Here is a 21,172-nt window from a genome sequence, read left to right as displayed (position 1 = left end):
AGGAAATAGACTATAAGAAATAAACTATAAGAAATAAAGACTATAAGAAATATAGAAATAAGACTGCAAGAAATATAGACTGTAAGAAATAGACTATAAGAAATAAACTTCATCTTAAAGGAAATAATGAAACAATCCAGACAAAGAATTAGTTGGTTAAACACTGTCTTGTATACAAACAATGTTGCATGAAAAGTATAAAACACCTACTGCATTCAGTGCCTTCTTTGTTGTAGCGGAAGTCCCACAGCCGTGATATGTTTTAAATTCTGCTGGATAACGTGGGGTTGCTAAGGTAACCAAGATTTGGATGAAGAAGTTGGAAAACCAATCAGACATTATACACTTCTGTAATCAATTATATACTAACGTAATCATGTCAAGGCAATTTGACATTTTTGAAGCAAATCTTGTAATTTTGATTAGGAGTAGCTTCAGATGCAAAAGAATGGATTTGTGGAATTGCCTGAAATTATCTAGTGATTTGTTACCAAATTACAGCTAAATAGTAGACAGAGGGGAATTTGTTTTGTGTAGTGTTGAGACAGGAAGACGTTATGATTTATGTTAATATTAATGTTCAAAAAGTTGACTAGAATGAGACGGTAGTTCGTGGGAATTTGTTGTTGTTGCTGCTGCTCTGTTTTACTTAACTCTTCTGTATTTTAGGCCCTGATTCCAGGAGGCCAGTTCTGTTGATAGCTCGGTCTGAATGCAACTGTTTGCAGGACAAATGGTAAACTAAAGTCACGTACATCTAAAGTGGAAACATTGTCCAATATTCTGTCTGCCCTAAGAACGTAGCTTAATTCATCTGGGTATTCTTAATTTTACCACACTGTTTCTCTCCCGGCCTCGTTCATTTTCCTTGTCAGTCACAGAGGCATCAGGCGTTACCCTTGGTGGAACACGGAGGTGTTTTTACTGGGAAGATGTTGCAACTTGATGCTTTTCTTCACGGTCTCCATACCCTGTCTGAATGCCTCCACGAGCAGCTGACCCTGGCTGAGGGAGACTAGAAGCTTGAGTCTCCCACCCGTGTCAAGAAGAGCTCCCTCGGGCACTGAACTCCAGTGGGAATTGGTTCGATTTAGTACCTTAATTGCTGTTTGGATAAATGGTGGACACAGTCCTAGAGGTTTGCAGCAGTTTACCGAGCTGTGAAATATTAAGTCCCGTTCTAGGGAGGCTCACACCGGACCACCAGCACCTCCCTCCCATGATGAAGTGTTGTAAACCCATATGAAATCCCTATGACTATATGCACCTATGACAAGGCTCCAGTCGTCTTCCCAGTGTCTTTGATTCTGTCTAGCGTTTCCAAACTTAAAAATAGACATAAAATTAAGTCAGAAGCAGTCTCGCTATCCTGTGAAAAGCAGTAGAGGAGACCGGCCTAAATTCTGGTTTCCATTCACTTTACAAATATGAGTAATAATCTGTAATATTCGTGGTTTCTCTCATGAATGAACTCTTTGTGATTACACTTTCTGGAAATAGCCACGTACAAGCCAAATGTTATTAGAAGAAAATATACATAACTTTTGCTTTCCACTCTTTGCTTTTGGTTTTTAGAGATGAAAGGAGTCTGTAATTGGGTAATTTTCCCAAAACTGGGAAAATAGTACTGTGATAATGCACTGTAAGAAGTAAAACTTTTTTTCTCATCAGAAGGCCACCTGATTTTCATTTTTTTCTCTTCATTTTGAGGGCATGGAATCACTAACAGCTTCCAGATCCCCTGGAATCTCTTTTAATACTACTTTTTATCATATCTCAAGTCAAGTAACTTTAGTTTCATTGCTTAAATAAAATATAGAAAGAAAAAAAAATCCAAAGGATTTTTTTCACTCTGCACCACTTTTGCTTAATTCTAAACATACCAGCCTTGTGCTTTCTTATGGAAGAGTTCAGCAGCTAAACTTGCTCCTTGTTAAAACACATTGTTGAGTCCTTATTGTAATTTCATTCCATAAATAGAACCACGACCTTTTTGCCATATGATACATGTCTTATATGTCTATGTTATGCTGGAGAATCATTAAGCCAATTAGAAGCATGTTTTTCCTGACTATAATTTCTCTGAGACTTGCAGTCTGTAATTTATATGTAACTCGGTATGTAGCAAGACATTTGTGGTTTTTTTTTTTTTTTCCTCTTTCCCTGCATCACTCTTAAAAATAAAATTGTCCCAGATGGCTAGATACAGTTCTTGAAATAGGGACGTGCAGCTCTCGGTTTCTTTACAAAGTAGCAGTTACTGCTGTAGGAACAATATTTGTTTACCCTACTTGCTAGAAATAGTCACCATTCAGACGCCCTCAGCTCTGTCAAAATACCACAGTTACTGTAATTCTGACAATTAGAATTGTGCATCCCACTTTGCTATTGTTTATACCATTGGGTAATTGTTGGCTAGTCACCCCTTCCTATTTTACATGGCACTTTTAAAAATATTACTTTTTTCTCTTTTTTTCTTTCTTTCTTGTGTTTTAAAGTAACTTTTCTTCTCTGTTCCACCCTCCCCCCCCCCTTTTTTTTTTTTTTTGTCTTCTTTTAATTGTAAGCTTGAAGCTTTTCTACTTTGTAGAAGGGTAGTTTAAATTTAGACATAGGCTGGAACTGCTGAAACCAGCTTATTTATGTTCAGTTGGTTCTTGTTTACATTTGCTCTGTAAAGCTTATTCATTCACCCAGAACAGTTAAGTATGACTTGGAATGTTTGCCTTCCACATTAGTTTCCAGACTTTAAATTTGTGTTATACATTTGAAACGAAGACAGAAGTTTTGTTGGAAAAATCAGGTACTGCAAGTGATCTACAGCATCAGACAGTTGATTACACTGCGCTGGATTATAAATAAATAAATGCATTCAGAAATGATCAAGAAAGGAAAAGTTGTCATATACCAACCACTTTATCCTCTGGTGTTAGGGGTGAAATTCTGATTCCAGTTAAACTGCTGGAGAAGCAGCTGATGACTGCGGAGGAATGCAGATGTCATCCTAAGGACCCTTAGGACCAGGCAAAATAAAACAAAGCCAGCTGTCTTGGCTCTGTCTGATGCTTTCTCCTCCCAGCCCTGACCCGCCATAAGAATGCTTTATGACTGAAGCAGAGTCAAAACCCATTTAATTTCACGATGAATGCATACAAAATCCCAACACCAAACTTGGGGCTAGAGTTTCAAGGGTGCTTCATGTGAAGGAAAACTGACTTATGATGGGGAGCTGGCGCATACCAGTCATGCGAGTATATAAAAGCCAAGACACTGGAACTTTGTTCTTACTTTTGGCAGTGACTTACAGAGAACATAATTTCTTGGCACATAATAATCGTTTACCTGCCTTTGTAGTGCCTTGAATTGCTCTAATGGAAGTTATGCTGCACACGCGAAAATATGATTATTATAAAATGTCTGCCTTACTAAACTGGAGAACGAGAGCTTGGGATGAACTGTGTTGTTGTGCACTGACTAATTAATTTATCCCTAACCCAGAAAACCTTTTTCTGAGCGAATTATCATTCCTGAGAGTAGTTTCGTTGGAAGAAAGCCACCGACTGTGAAGTCCAGCCTAGGATTAATTACCAATTAGTTCTCTGGGTGCCGTGAGGTGATCACGAAGAGGGTGCCAACCTCCACAAAGGGCCCTGCTGGCGGTGTTATTCCTGCAGAACCTCACTGCAGAGGTGCCTGTGCTGGGGGCAGGGGCTGCTTTCGTCCACAGGAAGGACCCGTACGTCCACGAGCTTTGTTCTGCTCGGGATCCCGCGAAAGGGGGAGCGGGACCCCTCTGCCGCGGCAGCTGGCGTCCCTCGTGGGTCACCCTGCGGCCGGCACTGCTGGCTGCCCTGCTGCAGCGCCGCAGGAGCAGCCGTGCTGTCCAAACGCCAAAGCGAACCATAAAGACAAATTAATAGCAGATGACACAGAGACATTCTGCTAGCCCTGCTTTAGTATCCTGTAGTATATCTTCAGCAGACTGACGCTGTTCCCAAGCTTGGGGACCACTTGCATGGAAAGGCCTCCCATAGAAATGCCAATCTTGCAGGCTCTTTCTTAAGACCCACCGTGTATACATACGTATGCTTCTATTTCCAGGACACCCGTGGAATAAATCTTACAGCTTCACTTTCATAGTAGGTCCCTGTGGCAACTCATTAGCATTTCTCTAAGTCACTTATTGCCATCAAAATCCTTAATGAGTTTGCTCGGGATTTCATTAAGTTAGGAGCAAATCTAATTAGCTTCTTGGTGTTAACCAGAAGGGCCCTGTAGCTCTTTCTCTGGACCAAAAACTTCACTGACAAGATAAAATTAATGTCTTCACCTTTCAAGGACACCTGGCTTGTAGGGCACGTGAGGCTCTGTCCTGAAGGGATCCTTGCAAAGAAAGCTGTAATTCCTGGGGGGGTTCCCCCTGCAGCTCTCAGTGCTTCCTCCAGGCATTCACGGCCTCATTTTCCAATTTAAAAGTTTCTTGTGTCGAACAGTCCGTTTATGGGTTGCTCAGCCATCCCCTCAGTGCCTGCAGATGTGTGACAAATCTCCTTCCAGCCCGTTCTCCAGGGGAGGCAAGCGTTCAGACTCCAGGAAATGGTGTTTTTCTTAATTTATTTGTCTTTTCTACACGTATTTTTCCCTCTGGGTAGCATGACAGTGCTCCTAGCACCACATAAAGTCCCCATAATGCAGCCTCCTCCCTCAGTACCGCGTGGTTGCCCCTCCACGGGGACGAGCCCCGCGAGGATGCTCAGCCCCGGTGTCCCCTCTCTTCTTGTGACGAACCTGGCGTGGCTATGCCTCCCCGCTGGCTGCCCTGCAGGCCTTGTCCAAATCCTGCAGTGGCAGAAATGCAGTTTCCCCAGCTCTGAGGGCACGGAGCATTGCTTCTGTCACCTGCCATCCAGCTCCGTGACGGCCAGGGGCACCTGCGGTGCTGCTTGGGTGCTCTTGTCCCCATCGCCACCTTTCACAAGGCTCAGTTCTCCTGTAGCTATTTGCCTCGTGTTCTCAGTCCCCAGGATGACGACACATATGCAGCCCCCATGCTGTCAGCGTTGTGCACAGCAACAGAATCTGTACGTATTTACCTAAGTTTTCCCTGAAAAACATGGTGGAAATATGAATTATCAGTCACCGTCTGTTCTTCAGCCACTTCCATCTGGTTCTTTTAAGGGAAACGCACTGCTGCGGTTAGATCAGCCACAGCACCACTGGTGCTCCCCTCCCAGGAACAGCACATTGCTCCTGCTGCAGTGGCAGTGCAGCCATGGGATCACGCAGACCGGTGCACCAGTGCTGCTGAAACAAACCTTTGCCAAAATACTAGTTTTCACTTATATCAGGAAGCTGAGCTGGGTAACCGCGCAGGAAAATGATTGCTGGTGCGACCAAAAGCAGAAGGAATAGAATATGCAACAGGAGGCTGCGCAGAAAAAGGCATCCAAGCCTTCTGCTAATAGTCCTTACTGCGGCTGGACTGAGGGAACTGACAAATCCCAGCCACAGAAAGAAGCCTACAAACAACACTAACCATGACACTTAAAGTCAGTACCGACTGTATTGAGGATTTGTGCTTTTCCATGAAGTCTCTCCACTTCTCTTCCTTTACGTTGTTACTCTGTGCCACAAACACGAGCTTCCAGGCTTAACGCATTTGCAGTCCAACACAAGTGCTTTTGCAGAATCCTATGGATCTTTGTATACAAAATAATCAGTCTGAGAATCTGCAGGAGCGTACTAAGCCTAAAAATAGAGATTATTGTAAGTGAATATGCCAACTGCGGGCAGGTACATTTTCATGACGAAGTTATGGTACGTGTTATGGAGATAGCAATGTGCACGTCCTGCACTGATTGCAGAGAGGGCAGTATCCGGGTAAAATACACTCGCCGAATCAGAGCAGCTTATCAGCCAAAGCCTTCTGTGACGCTGTGGCAAGCCCATGTCCAGGTAATCGCTGACGACTATTGCATCAATGGGGGCCGAACAGCAAAGAAACACCAGACTTCACAGTCGCTGCCCAGAGGCGTGCGTTTGGCACCGAGCCGGCACACAATGATTGTCTTTTCGGCTGGTCACTCCGCGAGATGCCCGTAAAAGAACTGATGCAACCAGTTTCAGAGGTTGTATGAGAAAGTCTGGCAAATGGCTGACTGCAGCCAAAGAGCGGCAGTCGTTTCGGAACACCATCCTTACAGTTTGCATTGGGTCTCTGTGCGGGGTTGCAAGCCACAAGACACCGGTGATGCACTCTGGAAATCTGCTTTTATGAGGGAGCGGCTCACACAACGGAGAGAAAATCAGTTCCTGCTCCATGCTGGGACTGTGCTGACGGTGCACCTGGGTCTCCTGGTGATTTCAGCTGGTGGTGAAACGAGCTGTTGCTGCTGCCTCACTTCCTCCCACGGCCGAAGCGTGCTTTGCACAACAGTACCTGCTGATCTCACGGCTTGACCCAGTTTGGACTGTAATGAGCTGCATGGAGCCCAAGTGCCTACGTCTATGTCTGGGTTTCTAAGCAAACCTCTGGAAACACCTCGGTGTCTCTGCCAGTAAAAAAAAAAAAAAAAAAAAAAAAAAAAACAACCTCAAATGCAGCTGTGATGACAATAAAGTTAGATTCTTGCTAGCCCACCTCTGAAGAGCAACCCATTTCACTGCTTGCAGTACTTGCAGATGGTCACTATTGGATTTTGCAGCTGTAGGAAATTTCTTTCATTTGGCTGGGTCTTTGTAGGATTATTTGCAGCAAAATTCTGTCAGGATAGGGTTGAAGTGCAAAGTGATTCAGCAATACTTGGAAATTTTTTTAATGAGGACAGTCGTCTTTCTCTAGAAAATTCAGTCAGAATCTCAAAATTACCAACTATTTATTAGTATTTTTAATGACTAAACTCTTCGGCGTAATGGAACCTTTCTTCCATAAGGAAGAGAGAGCATTCAGTACACTGTGAAATCATGGTAACAATAAATATAGGCTCAATTAAAAAGATGGCTGTCATTTGCAAACAGAGGAAATAATATCAAGAAGTATGACTATGAACCTTTCAACTGTAAAGTCCTCCTTTTGGGATCTGATGCATAACCATAGCTGAGGTCAAAAGGGCTGTTCCTTGGAAATCTGCAGTAGCAGATGATGAATGAAATGTGAGCATGTGAAGGGAGCAAGGGGCTTCCCTGGGTGTGCTTACCTGGGAGGACGGGAAACAAATCAGAAACAAATCAGAAAACCATTCAGCATCCATATTAGATCCTGTTGACAGCAGGCCCCAAGCTCAACTGCTGGTTTAAACAGTGTTGCATGGTAAAAACCAACAAAGGTGAGGAGCATGACCCAAACAGTAGTCTTAACCTTCATGAAGATGTAATTAGCCAGCTTTTTGCACAGTTTTGCACAGTTTTTTTGTGAATGCTCTTCAAGTGAGCTTACAGGATGTATATTAAAATTACATTCATGCGCGATTATTTTTAGGATGAGCCTTTGTTTGAGCCTGAAAACATATGAGCGTTTGACAAAATCTTTCTTCCAGTTTTGGCCTCTAAATTACAGTTTGCTTCATAAAATTATAGACTAGTTAATTATGTTCCAGCCAGTAGGCTGAAAGTTAAGGCGTTAATTTATTAACGTTTTATGTAAATTCAAATAACACATTAGTTACCAGGCGTGGAAATGAGCAGTGAAGCAAAATGGCAATATTTCTGAATGCATATACATCACAGGGAATGTCATTATCTCCTGTTAGGAGCTGGAGCACAGCCACTCGACCCATCTGCTCCATGCAGAAGAGGAATCTGTCTGTTCTGCCCCACTAAGCCACGTGTGAACAAGCCCACAGTACCCTACAGTGCTCAACACACTTCTTGAATCTCGAATGAAGAGAGACATAGGTCTTTCAGAGGGGTTGAGAGGAGCCCCTGGGGGCTGGAACAACTCTCTTGTGGATGCAGGCTGAGAAAGTTGGGATTAGTGGGCTTAGAGAAGAGAGATTGTGCTCTGAGGAGACGTTATAGCAACTTTCCAGCCTAAAGGGGGCTACAGGAGAGCTGGAGAGGGACTCAGTGTCCGGGGGTGTAGGGATAGGACAAGGGGGAATGGCTTGATACTAAAAAGCAGGTAGATTTAGGTGAGCTAGAAGGAAGAATTTTTTAATCAGAGGGCGGTGAGGCCCAGGCCCAGGCTGCCCCGAGGAGCTGCGGCTGTCCCACCCCTGGCAGTGCCCAAGGCCAGGCTGGATGGGGCTGGGGGCAGCCTGGGCTGCTGGGAGGGGTCCCTGTCCATGGCAGGGGGTGGCACTGGGTGGGCTTTAAGGGCCCTTCCAGCCCAAACCATGTCTGTGATTCGAATCCTGAATTCTGGAATCTCTTTAGAGGGATGCGTAGTGAATGCCTCAATTTGCAACCCTTTTATCTGTGTTTTCCCCATGGCCTGGACTAAAACATGCAGCCACGTATTTGTACGTTTTCGAACAAAAAGAGCAGCTTGTTTACTCAGGTGTGTCTAGCACCAGCAAACGCATACTCGTTCTGGAATTAAGTTGAGCTGTGAAACAGTTAACATCATTGCCAATTAAGTGGTCAGGCTTAGACTTCAAAGCTTCAGTCCCTTGTATGGGAGAAATTCACACAATTTACTGCTGTTGTTTCAACACATTTGATTGCCAGATCAAAAGATAACAGTGCTTCAATTTGCATTGCCATCAAGGGCAGACTCAGGCGCAGAGAGGCGAAGGACTTCCAGAAAACGTTGCCCAAATATCTGTGGCAGGGCTGACAGACAAAGACAGTTTTCCCAGCGGCCAGTCCAGCATGCTGTCCAGTAACATGTCACATTATTAGGGCATGGTTTGAGTTATGGGAGAATTTTTATGGCTTGCTACCGGAGATAGCTGAGGGCTGTTGTATTAGCATCTCTAGGCTGAGGGATTATGGAACTAGCAGTCTTCCAACAGGTGACGGACCATCGCTCGTGATTTTTGCTCCCTAAATGCAAGATACAATAACTTATTTTTTCTTTGAACGGGGAGGATAGCAAAATATTTGGCAACTGTGCTGCTACTTCTCCCACGAAGTTAGCTGCGATGAGCAATTCAGGAATTTCCTCAACGGGGCCGATGTGAAGCGGGGGCTGACGTCCGCAGTGCCGTGGATTCGGGCACCCGGGTGGGTGCAGCCCTTGAGAGGCTGCCCTCTGCTCGGACACGCCGAGGCAGACGTCCGTCCGTCTGTCTGTCTGTCTGTCCATCTGTCTGTCTGTCCGTCCGTCTGTCTCGGTGCCGTCAGGTGCCGCACCCTTTTACAAGTCACCCTGCGGGCGGTGTGCGCGGGCTGCGGGTGTGCGAGTGGGGTCTGCGGCCCTCGGTGCAGAGCAAACCCACACATCACAAGTAGCTTTGGCATTTGGAGGAGCAAGCAGCGTGGCGAAGCAAGGGAAAATTGATTGAAATATTTAGGGGCGCAGAAAAGTTAGGTGTTCGGGTAAACTGTACTTCGGGGCTAAAGGGAGCACGTTAGGGCTTATTCATCCGCGATGTTGGTTTAGAGTGCGTTTTAGAAATTAAAACTGAAAAAAAAAAAATAAAGAAGATGTACACAAAAAGCTTGCTAAAATAATTTCAGCAGATTAATCTAGATCAACAAAAGCCAGGAAACAGGGAATTAAGATTAACTCACTTTGTTTTGCCTAGAGATTTCAGTAGTCTCCAAACAGCAGGCAATCTCACATACCACATACTTCATTCGTGCTGCAAACTGGAGACACAGAGCTAAAGATGGAATTCCAGCCTCTGAATGAAAAAAAAAAAAAGAAAAAAGAAAAAAAAAGATTAAAAAAAAAAAAACCAACTGACTTTTTACACTTTTAATGAAACATTATGGCTTTTGCAATTATTCCCATTGTGCTAATCTGATTCTTCACGATAACTGTGATTTATGGTTCATTTGGAAGGAGTTTAAGATATTAACTTGGACAGCCTGCTAGCTCTGCTAAGGTTTTGATTAGCTTTATGAAGGCTTGTGTTGCTTTAAAACATTTTTCAGATCAACTTTGTAAAACGTACTGTGTACAGGAATTTATTCCAGCTGCTCATGAGGGTTTAGGTTGCAGTATACATAGCTGCTGTTAAGACTCACACTTCAGAAATCCTCGTTCAGTTTGTGTCACAACGTGCACAAGAGGTAGCGAGCGTTGTGTTGCAGGCTGACAAAAAAAAAACAGACAACAGCACATGGGAAGAAATCATTTCTAAGTCAAAGAAGTAACATTATTCGTATGTTTATGCCTTTCAGCAAGGAAACTGGTGACAGCCTTGCTAAGGGGATGTTTGCGTTGACGTTAATTCTTGCCTGGATCTTTACACACCTGAGTGTGTCGGCACCATTCATGGGCTGCATGTGAGCTGAATTTCTTCAGCATGGGGAGGCACATCAGAATAAATCTCCGAAAATATGCTTTGGTAGTGGAAGCTGTGTGTAGCCACGGTCCTGCTCTCCCAAACTGAGCAGAGCAGACAAAGCAGGGCAAAGCAAAACACAGGTTCACAAAGAGCTGTGCCTGGTGCTGCCATTGCCGCCCTGCCCCAGCTACAGCAAAGCCTCTGTCTTCACGTCTCTTTTAAAAACCTGTAAGATTGTAAGAATTTTTTTGTGTTGTGCTGGAACCAGGTACCCCAGCCCATCCTTCCACATGGTCCTGTTTCTGAGGCTGGAAGATCAGCTCTTGGACAGGGCGACAGGGTGGGAGCAGAAGTTGGCTACAATGGTGTGTATCTGAGAACCCAGAAACCTTGTGGGGACGGCGGTGAGGGATGGGGAGAGAAAGGAAAAACAAAAATCGCTGTGGTTCACACTCGGTGCAAATGAACTTTTTGTATTCGTTTACACCCACCTTTATTTTTTTGGCTGAAACTGTCAGAAGCTGCTAGAGGAATTTATGTCTGGTTTTCAGCTTCCAACCAGCACATAAGCTACTCAAAGTTAATTTTGATTTTTCAGGCCGATTGTGGCGTTAGGCTCTCTTCCACCACCCAGCAAAACAACAGATCCTAAAGACTAACACTGGGCTTCCTGCTGATCCCGTAAAGCGGGACGTGGGACTCGTCTTGAGCTGGCAAGCTGGTGTTAGTCTGCCGCGCTGGTTTGCCAGCTGAAAAAATATAGCGGCTAGATGCCATTTGATCGCTGCTAAACACCAGCCTGGGAATTTGCAGCAGCCAGGAGCAAAGATTAATGACTCTCCGTGTCTCTGTCCGCCCGCTTACCTGTCTGTGGCATCTGGCACCACAGCACTGGGGAGATGCTGCTGGAGGGGGAACGTCCCAGCGGTGCTGGTGGGCCATCCGCACCTTCACACGCAGCGGAGGATCCAGGGTGGTTCCCATGCTAGGAGAAAACTGGGAAACATTACGGCACGTAGTACTTCTCATGTTCTCACTGGGCTAACTGAAAGGTTGTTTTTTTTTTTGGTTCGTGTTAATCCTTCTGGTTGTGCTTTCATTGCTGTGCGGTCGCTTCTGTTGGGGCAGGTCGCACGGGTCGCTGTGCGGTGGCATTTGGACTGTGACATCGTATGTGTTCGGATGAAAATCCATGCCTGCCTCTGGAAAGCTCTAACTTATTGTTTGTTAATTTTTAAGTGCTTTTCCTGTCTTAGCAGAAACCGCCTGCACATACTTGGGATGAATTTTTTGAAAGCTTCTCTTCTTTATTTTATATGTGACCACAGCAGGAAAAGACTATCTGCCTGAAGTGGTACCTACGTCTCCAGAGCCTGGTGGCCATACTGTGAGCCTCCTGAGCGACAGAGACCAGAGCCTGTGTTGTCAGCCACCAAGAAGAAAAGCTTGAAAATGGGAATGGAGCGTCTATAGCTGGCTGCCTGGGAAAGTTTGTTCTGTATCGCCAAGATGTGCATCTAAACCTGTCTGTTTCCTTGGTGTGGCCTTCTGTGGAGGTAAGAGTGCCTGCGTTGGCTGCAGAAGGGCTGGGGTTACACCAAGCTGGCCCTGCTGCTGCTTCTTGGTCTGCAGGCCGGCAGGGCTCGGAGGGGTGCCAGCGGCCCCTCTCCACTATCCTGCTAAGGCTTAACTCTCCTCTTTTCCTTTTTCAGCGCCATATAATTTTCAAGAGGATTCTTGTCTTATTTTCCAGCTTAAATCTCTGAAGAACACCAGTTTTGGCCCTGCCTTGTGTGGCTGAATTGCTCGGGGCAAGGGTAGGGCAGATCCGAGAGCTGCCCCATGGCTTTCACACCCCAGCTGGCAAATGGTGAGGTCCGCAAATAAAAAATAACTCTGGATTTTTCTCCTCATTATTCTTTCTCAAATTTTCTCCAAACAATTCGTTCGTGCTAGAAAGTAAGGGTGAGATTAAAACAGCAAATGAAGGTATTTTTCCTGTTATCTAATTGGCTTTTATTGACCATCTCTGGGGATGTTTTACATCTGCAGCCCTGTCTAGTTCTTTCTGTGATGGCCAGCAAGTGGAGAGTGGGTTGGTGGAGTTTCTACCAATTGCTTCATAAGATGATACTCTTTTTAAGATTTTTTTTCTCCATCCTAGCCAGCCTTTTTGCCATAGAAAAACTGCTTTTTTTTCACTGCTTATCAAAAGTCTGGGCTCCAGTAAGGGCATCTTTTCGTATTAACTTATACACATGAAAACGTACGTGAGCACTGAAGCCTCAGAAGTGTTGTGTATGTGTATGCTCAGCCCAGTCACTCTGTTTTCTCTTTCTAAGATTTTAACCTTTAAGGTTTTAAGGTGGGGTCCCAAAGTTTTTTATTATTTTATTTTATTTTATTTTATTTTATTTTATTTTATTTTACTTTACTTTATTTTACTTTACTTTATTTTACTTTACTTTACTTTACTTTACTTTATTTTATTTTATTTTATTTTATTTTATTTTATTTTATTTTATTTTATTTTATTTTATTTTATTTTATTTTATTTTATTTTATTTTATTTTATTTTATTTTATTATTTTATGTTATTTTAATTTTATTTTATTTTGCTTTATTTTATTTTATTTTATTAATGTATGAGGTGTCTGCTGCCTTATTCAAACCCATCATTCAAAGATTAAGCAGATGCTCACCTGTGCTCTCTGCACCATAATCTCAGGCACCTTTAACTTAAAATTTTGCAGAAAATAAGGGGACTCTACACCCTTAATGATGGGCAGGACTTTCCCAAGAACTATATGATCAAAATGCCTTGCCCTTCCTGTGCATGTGATCTGTGCTGAGCCTTGGAGATGATGAGGTAGAAGAACAGGTTTATCAGCAAAATCTGAAGGCTGCAAAAGGAATCGATAGGACTTGTTGGTAAGAGAACCTCCTATTTGTCCTTTTTTGCTTTTTCGTGTGCCTTGATAGCATGGGAGCAGTGGTTTGGCTGAGCCACGTTGTCACCAGGAGGCCTTTGCTGCACAGTAGTTCTGCCACAGCTGCGTGGTATGTCGTATGCAAGCTGGGAAGGTAAAGCGTTGGATTATTCATGTACAAAACTGGTTGGTCTTTAATATGGCATAGGTGGCGTCGTTCTAATACATCACTTTATTAAGCACTCAGCTGACGCTGGTTTGCCGTAACAAGCACTTCTAGTACAGGTGTGGAGAGTTAAGTCAAGCTTGGACACAATTTTTAATCAATTACTGTCATATGTTGTATATTTTTATGGTCTAATCAACACACAGGTCTGTGAACCAGGATGCTGTGACGGTGGTTTGCGTGATTGTGTGGCTCCCTGGCCACCTTCTGGCCTCAGATGGTGCTGGTCTTGTACACGAGCACTACTAGGGAAGCCTGAATAAAAATTAAAACAATCTTATAATAACGTTTTTGCGTATAAGGGTGGGGAAGGATCCTCACGCAGAGGAGAAAAAATTACAACAATAAAAGCTGCAATACCTGGAAGCCACCATGTTCCAGTCCATGGAAGGAACACTTCACCAGTGTTATTCCTGCTTCGGAGGCTTGTTTTTTCCTTGACTTTTGTTAGCACAGTAACCACTAAGTTAGGGTCAAGATCATTCTGTTTGCTGGTGGCTTACTGCCTTTATTAGTTTTGCATTTCCTTGTCTGGAAGGAGGCAGGAGAGTTTCTCAGAATCTGTCAGGGCTGAGTACTAACACTTGTCTGCAGTGTTTTTCTGTGAGGCAAACGATATTCTTAAGCTGAGGCTTTGGTTATTTTGTTGGAATCCACAATTAGATGTTGTAAGAGAAATGTTATCCTCAGAGAAGATCTAATTGAAAGCTTTCCATCAAAATTGATTTGTCCAGGGGAAATACTGATTTATTTTTTTTTTCAACAGTCTGGAAAAAGCACAGAATACACAGTATTTTGATTGGATATATGCTCCTAGATACATCGTCTCCATTTTTAAATGCAGCTAGCTGCCCTGATATACCAGGCCAAGGGCTTCCAAATTTCCTGCAGTAAGATCGTAGTATATTATAGGCAAGGTAGACACATTAGGGACTCTGCCCAAGAGACCAGGATCAATAGACATGAGGCTGTACTTAGGGTGACTCATGATGGCACTGTTTCAAATTCGACTGATTTAAATTGCAATATTTTCTTTTTCATTGCAAAAGATCTCCCCCCCCCTCCCCCCCCCCCAATGGAAAGCATCTTGTTTTCAATTTTTTATTTTTTTTTCTCCCTTCAAATCCATTCATACAAATACTGGTGAAGAAGTCAGGCTTGCCTGAGCATATCCCATGGTCAAGGCTCGAATTGTAGCAATGCCTGCACTATTGACCAGTTTTGTTTAGTGTTTCTAAATGTTGGTTTGCATGCTGAATGCTCACCTCTGCGTTAAATAACACTATTCTTTTATGCTATACTTTTTTATAATGCATATAATCATCATCTTACCCTACATTTGAAAAAACATTTTTTAGGAATATTGCCCAGCTCTCTGTGGTAATTTAAACAGACTTGAAAAATGTTGTTTGAACCTCAGATGACTCTAAGTTTCGGAATAGTCAGATACGAGAATTGTGTCTGGACCTGTTTCTAGACCTAAAATATTCAGCTATGCTTTTAAATATGCAAAACCTTCCTCAAAAGTTAACTATGTAACAATGTTTTTTGTTGAAAAAAAAAAAAAAGAGAAAAGTGAGATTTTTAAAAAAAAGGATGAAGGAACCTTGTGGTGCTGCAGAAAAACCGAAGCAACGTGGCCATGTAGTGATGATGTCTCTAGTGATGGGTACTCATAGCAATAACAAAGTGCACCTTCAGCAGGGTCAGATACCATTGGTCCCTACTGTTCAGTCCCTACTGAGCCTGCAGATTCAGTAAATGTGGGGGTGATAAGAACAACAAAAAAAAAGAAAGAGCTAAAAAGCATACTTGTTTTGCTAAGACGACATTCAAATATTTGTGAATTTGGCTCCTTAGCTTCAGTTCTTAAGCTGGATACTCAAGCCTTGTGTGTTTTGTCTGAACATATACAAATAATTGGAGGATGAGAAGGCTTGTGACCTCATACATACCCAAAAAGTGCATAAAAAGATCTCCATGCCAATGCTGGAAGTTAAAGATTGCAGTATACTCATCCCTCCCCCAGTCTCCAGGGCACTGGAGGGCTTAGCACAGAAAGGTGCAGGACCAGTAAGCCGTGCTGCAGTGTGTTGTGACTGCAAAAACAGTGCTTCTGTCCAGTTATCCAAGCAGCTGCAGTCACACTGTCCCAGCTGTACACTGGACCCTAGAAGAAAAATAGAAGGAAAGAGGAGTAAGGCATGGAATTAAATGAAAAAATGATATAAGCAGTGTAGTTTCAATCTCAGATTGATTGCTCCAGACTTATCTGTCAGCCTTCATTGATAGAAATGTGCATGTTTATGGTAAAAGATTTGCAATTGTTCTAATCTATTGTGACCTAAATGCAATGCCGGCTTGTGGTACTTTGAAATACAGACATAATAAAAAGCATTACACATTAAACGGGTTAATAACAGGACCACAAATATGGTTGACAAAGATAAAAGGACAAAAAATGTCACGTTGGAAAAGATGAATGGACAGGGCAAGTGTAGAGTGACAACTACTTCTGTGAAGCAGAGTGGGTACCTGATGAGAGAAACCATCGCCGGGTTAGCTGAGCACAATGCGAAGTGTGAGGGGATCACGGCCTGTAAATTCATCCCTGTCAGTGCCCAGGAGGCAAAAGAGCCATTTAAGCTAATTGGTATTGTTGGCAAAAGAACAAATGGCTTTGTGTTAGCTGTAATAAATCTGGAAATGAGGAGAGAGTAAAAAACCTCATATCTTCTTTTGGGTCAACTTGAAAACTTGAACTGTAAGAACACACCCCAAAAAAAGAAAATCAAAAAAAAAAAACTTCAGATATTAAAAATAAATCTGGGCTCAGATTTCCATGCAGCATTTTGCATTCTTATTGTGCTTGTTATTTTCTAAAGCAGCTGCTACAATTGTGGGTGAGGAGTTCAGACTCCGCAGTTTAAGCCATATGTGCTCCACTAAAGACAATGCAAGGAAACCTCATGCTCTGTTCTTCTATCCATGTTCATTTCTATGTTTGGCCTTGGTCACTGCATTTTGTAAAATTTGTGAAACATACCTTGAACAGAGTAAAAAACAAAACAAACAAACAAAAAAACCAACAAACACAACAAAACAAAACCCTCTGACTTAATCTCTCAAGAATGTTATTACACCAAAAAAAAAAAACCAAGTGTTCCAGCCTTATGGACCAGATTTTTATTTTTTCATGCTACAATGACACAGAGAACAAAAGTAGCCCTAACATTTGTAGGTTAAACTAAATAGATGCTGTGGCACTTCAGCCACCAACCTGAAGAAACTGGTGGCTTTTCTCTGATGTCTGCAATATCTGAATATGTGACGGTTCTCAGCGATATCACTGGAAACCTTTTTCGTTTGCTATCACAGCAGGTTCTGTTGCTCTGACAGGAGATCACCAGTCCAGCAATCACGGTAAACATACACAGCCTGAATTATAACATTTGACAGTTAGGGTACGTTATTAAAACCCGCGATGAGAAATGACGAGGTGGTCTGAAAGCTGAGACAGGGCTTCAGACAGGAGGTCTTCTAAGTACCAGGTTGCTTTTTGCAAGCACGTACCATAGTTTTTTCCCGTGCTGGTATGTTTTTTTCCCAGAATACAGGTATATACCAGTTTGAATTCAAGTATTTGTACGCACCAAAAGAGATGTTGTACTAAGTACATGTGTAGCAATTTTAAAAAATCACTCTGTTGTCCCAGGTAGGAGTATCTGTGGAAAATGCCACGTGCATCAGAAGCTCCACGCGTTCTCTGAGGGCTCCGTGAATCCCAGTCTGAAACTGTTACTTCTTTCTCCGATTTGCATTGGACTTGCAGACACCACGAAGACATTTAGAGCTTTATTAGCAAAGATTGAGGGAAAACTAAGAGGCAATTTTCACTGGGACTAGGGACAAACTTCTGCAGTTAATTTCTCTGACTAGAGGGAAGCACACTCAGTAAACAGCTTCTAAAGCCAAAGGCTTGCTGGCCAGGCCCGTATGAGTCTGCTAATTCTACTGACTTTCTGATGCCAATTTCTTGGTCAGTTGGCTCAAGAAAATTCCCAAAGCTGGCCCAGTCAGGGATTTATATCAAATCCTCCGGAAGCACTGTGTGGAACGTCGCACATTTTTCTTTTCAGTGCAGCCCCTGTAACATCAGAACTTTATTTCACGGCACGAGGACACAGGTAGATACAGCGACACGTCAGACACTGTTGTGGTAAGATGAATATGCTTCGCAGGAGTAAATGAGATTTGTGGCCACGATACTTTTGCAGTTTGTTTCACTGCCTGGCAGACAGAACTGAGCTGTGAAACGGAGACGGTGGAGACACGCTTGGAGACGAAGTGCTACGTACCGCCTGTGAGCCTGGCAGCTTGAGAAACAAAGAGACTGCTCACACAACTAGGTGGCCTGAAGTACATTCATCCATTTTAAACTATCCTCCGAATTACGTTTTAACTGAGATGTATTTTATGAGTGGAAGGGGCCGTCCGGCATCGCGTGCGGCTGAGGGCTGGCTGCCCTCTGGGGTCACTGCCCCGGTGTGTGCCAGGGGTGTCCGCAGGTGCCGGGAGCCCCGTGCACGCCTTGGAGCCAGCACGGACCCAAGTGTGCTGCCCCTGCCTGCCCGGAGCCCGCTGCTGCTGCGGGGACCGCGGCACACGGGGCACCCCAAGCTCCAGCGGGCGCCGGAATGAATGGGTGGCCTGGCGCTAATTAGCGTCAAACGTCGTGACTCAGACAGAGGTAAATCCCTGGGTGAAGCCCAAGCGGCGGATGACGATCATGGACTTTACCAATTAGCAGGCTGTGGCAAAATCTGCAGGTAGAGTTTAGCCGAGATCAATTAAATCCCCTGCCCATTTCTCCTCTGAACGACAGGCTGCCATCAAAAGCGCATTAATGCACTTCTCCTAAGGGAGGTGATTTTTCTGGTGAAAGTGAGTCCTGCATGAAAACAGATTAACCATCCAGGGGAGCCTTGTTGCTTACCATCAGAATGTGCTCCCACTTCAGTTTAGGTTTTGATTTTGGGCTGTTTGTTTCTGTTTACATGCTTTTGCTAAGCGTGGGACACATCTTGAACAGTTGCTATTGAAGGGTGTAGAAGAGCCACTCTTCAAACAAAGGAAAAAAGATATTTAACAACTTATTCCCAAGAAACCCATGACGTAATTGCAGAGAAGTCTATTCCCATCAGCTTTTAAATTCAAAGAGCAGAAGTGCAGGACACGAGGTTCTTAGCAGAGAAAGGATATGCTGAAAATGCTGTCTTTCTGTAACAGCAGGTTCGTTATCTGTGATTATGTCACTGTGAGGCTTGCGTTTAAACACTGGCTTCTTGATGATTGTTTGCTCTTAATTAGCGCACGGGCTAGATATTTAAAAAGTTTTTTGCTACCTTCTAGCTGGGAAGCAATGTAAACAGCATGTCTGAACAAAACTTCGCGCTGCTTCTCAGCGGAATTAGCAGATATGGCTGAACAGCAATTAAGCTGTTGATTTTAAATAGCTGAAAGGGAGAGAGTGTTTGTTTAGCTATCTGCTTAAAGAAAGCTGAAATGAGAGCTGTGGTCACCCACAGACAAAACGAAAGCTGTCTTGAATTTCAAGTTTAACCACTGTTGCATCCAAAGGTTTATGGGTGATGTCTGCCTTAACTCTCAGCAGTCCCTTAACTTTTTCCGTGCCTCGTTCAATTTATAGTCAGCTGATTCAGAAGCAGGGAAGGGTACAGATTTGTGGGGTAGATCCATTCTCATTCTTCCTTTCCTCTAAACACTCCTGGACAGCTGTCAAGCAGTTCTGATTCACTCAGCTCTTGCACAGTGATGTTGCAGTGTGCTCACGGGTTTGGAAACCATGGCAACTCCTGAAGCTTACGTTACTTCACACACACACACAAAAAGTTTGCATAACAATTTAGAAAAGCAATGGCTTTAGTGTCCTGATTTGAGAAAAGAATGCCCTGGCGCAAACCACCTCAAGGCATTTCTGTGAGCGATGCCAGTTGCACTTCTGTGGGAACTGAGAAGAGCCCGTGGGATCGATTCGATGCAGTTATTCTACTTTATTTCCATGCACTGCCACATCCTGAAATGAACTCCAAGAGCAGAGATGCCCATAAGCTGCACTGCCTGATGCTCCACTGGGGTATGGCCAGGGGAACAGGAGGCTGACACAGAAGTTGGGGTGCTGGTTCCCACTTCGTTAGCTGCTCCAGCAGCTGCCGTGGCACTCTTCTCCACCTGCCACTACTTACAAGGCCGTGCATGCCTTCTTCCCACCAGGAAGCACTGCCCTGCAAGAGCACGTAGAGGAGAAGCTGCCGCAGCACTGCTTCGCATCAGCTTATCCCTCGCCTAACCCCGGTGTGCTCCTGCCCACAGTAGCTGTGGCACCAGGAGCCTCTTGATGCACAGAGCCGCATGATGCACACGCAGAGGGCGTGCTCTCATTTACACCTCTTCGCCCTCAGGGTGACGCGGCTGCATCAAAAAGGCTCTGCTCGCATGTGGAGGAGCGTTTCTTTATGCGGAGAAATCGGTGTAAAGAGATGCTCTCCTCCTTCGCCCTTCTCCTTTTGGTTGTTCCTGCCCCGTGCCAGCGTTTCAGCTTTGCTGCCTCAATTGCTCGTGGGCTGCGTGTTGGAATAGGTCCAGTAATTAGGTCAGGTCACGGGTAAAAGCATAATTTTTAGTCTCAATCAGCTAATTGCACGACCACGCACCTGGCTGCACTGTCACAGGTAAGATGGGAGCAGAGGTGTGGGAACAAGGAGGCAGCAGCTCCCCAAAAGAAGTGTCAGACTCCACGCTTGCTGATCAAATACCCACAGAAAGCGCAAAATGGGAGAGAACCAGATCTTCTGCGGCGTGCCTGAGCTGCTGGTGGTGGCATGCACACCCTGAAGGTGGTGTGCGGACAGATGGGAAAATATTTTATGCTGATAAATGTTTATTAAAGCTCCTGCTGAGTTCTTCCCCTAACTGTGAGCCAGCCAGTTTAAAAATAGGTGAAGAAGGAAGCTGGGGGTCTGAAGGATTGTGAGGCTACCACGGGATGCCGGGAAGTCGCCATGCCTACTGAAGCTATCAATAACAAACAGTCGCAGGCTGAAAAGAGGCTGGTAACAATGATTTTCCTAAGAAAATAACTAAAGAGCAGGCTACGCAAAAGTTTCCCTGGTCTGAGGAAGTGAAAACGCAGCTTTTCAAAGCTGAAACCAACCAGCCGTAGCTGGAGGGGATTCAGCAGTCCTGCAGAGGAACGCAGCCCCGCTGTGCGACGTTTGCTGCAGAGGTATCAGAGTTTCAGAGTATTTTTCCTGGCTGTGCTCCGGCAGCCTGTTCCTGTGCTGGCCCTGCAGGAGCCAGGCAGGGTAGTGGGGCATAAACTGGAAATGAAGTAAAGCGGTAAGAAATGGGGGGCAAAGCACGGGGAAAGCAGTGAGGGGAGCACACAGCTGTACAGGCTGTACATGTGCCCAGCCGTGTGGCTCAGTCTTCTTACATGTGCGATGCAAGATATATAGAAAACATCTGTTTAATAAGTCGGTAATCCTTCCTGGGCATCTATAGAGCACAGCCAGAAGTTCTGGTGTTGTATCACTTTC

General features: G+C 44.2%; 1 long non-coding RNA gene across 1 annotated transcript; it reads left to right on the top strand.

Annotated features, from left to right (window-relative positions):
* Positions 1-13,241: 13,241 nt before the first annotated feature.
* LOC310889001 lies at positions 13,242-17,531 on the top strand. The gene is made up of 2 exons (XR_014576308.1): positions 13,242-13,328; positions 17,269-17,531. It is a non-coding gene; the product is annotated as an uncharacterized lncRNA (long non-coding RNA).
* Positions 17,532-21,172: the final 3,641 nt, after the last annotated feature.

This window comes from Anser anser, assembly GCF_964211835.1.
Source record: "Anser anser genome assembly, chromosome: Z".
Classification (NCBI taxonomy): domain Eukaryota; kingdom Metazoa; phylum Chordata; class Aves; order Anseriformes; family Anatidae; genus Anser; species Anser anser.
The sequence above is the reverse complement of the archived record's forward strand: the minus strand, read 5'-3'. Positions and strand labels throughout refer to the sequence as shown.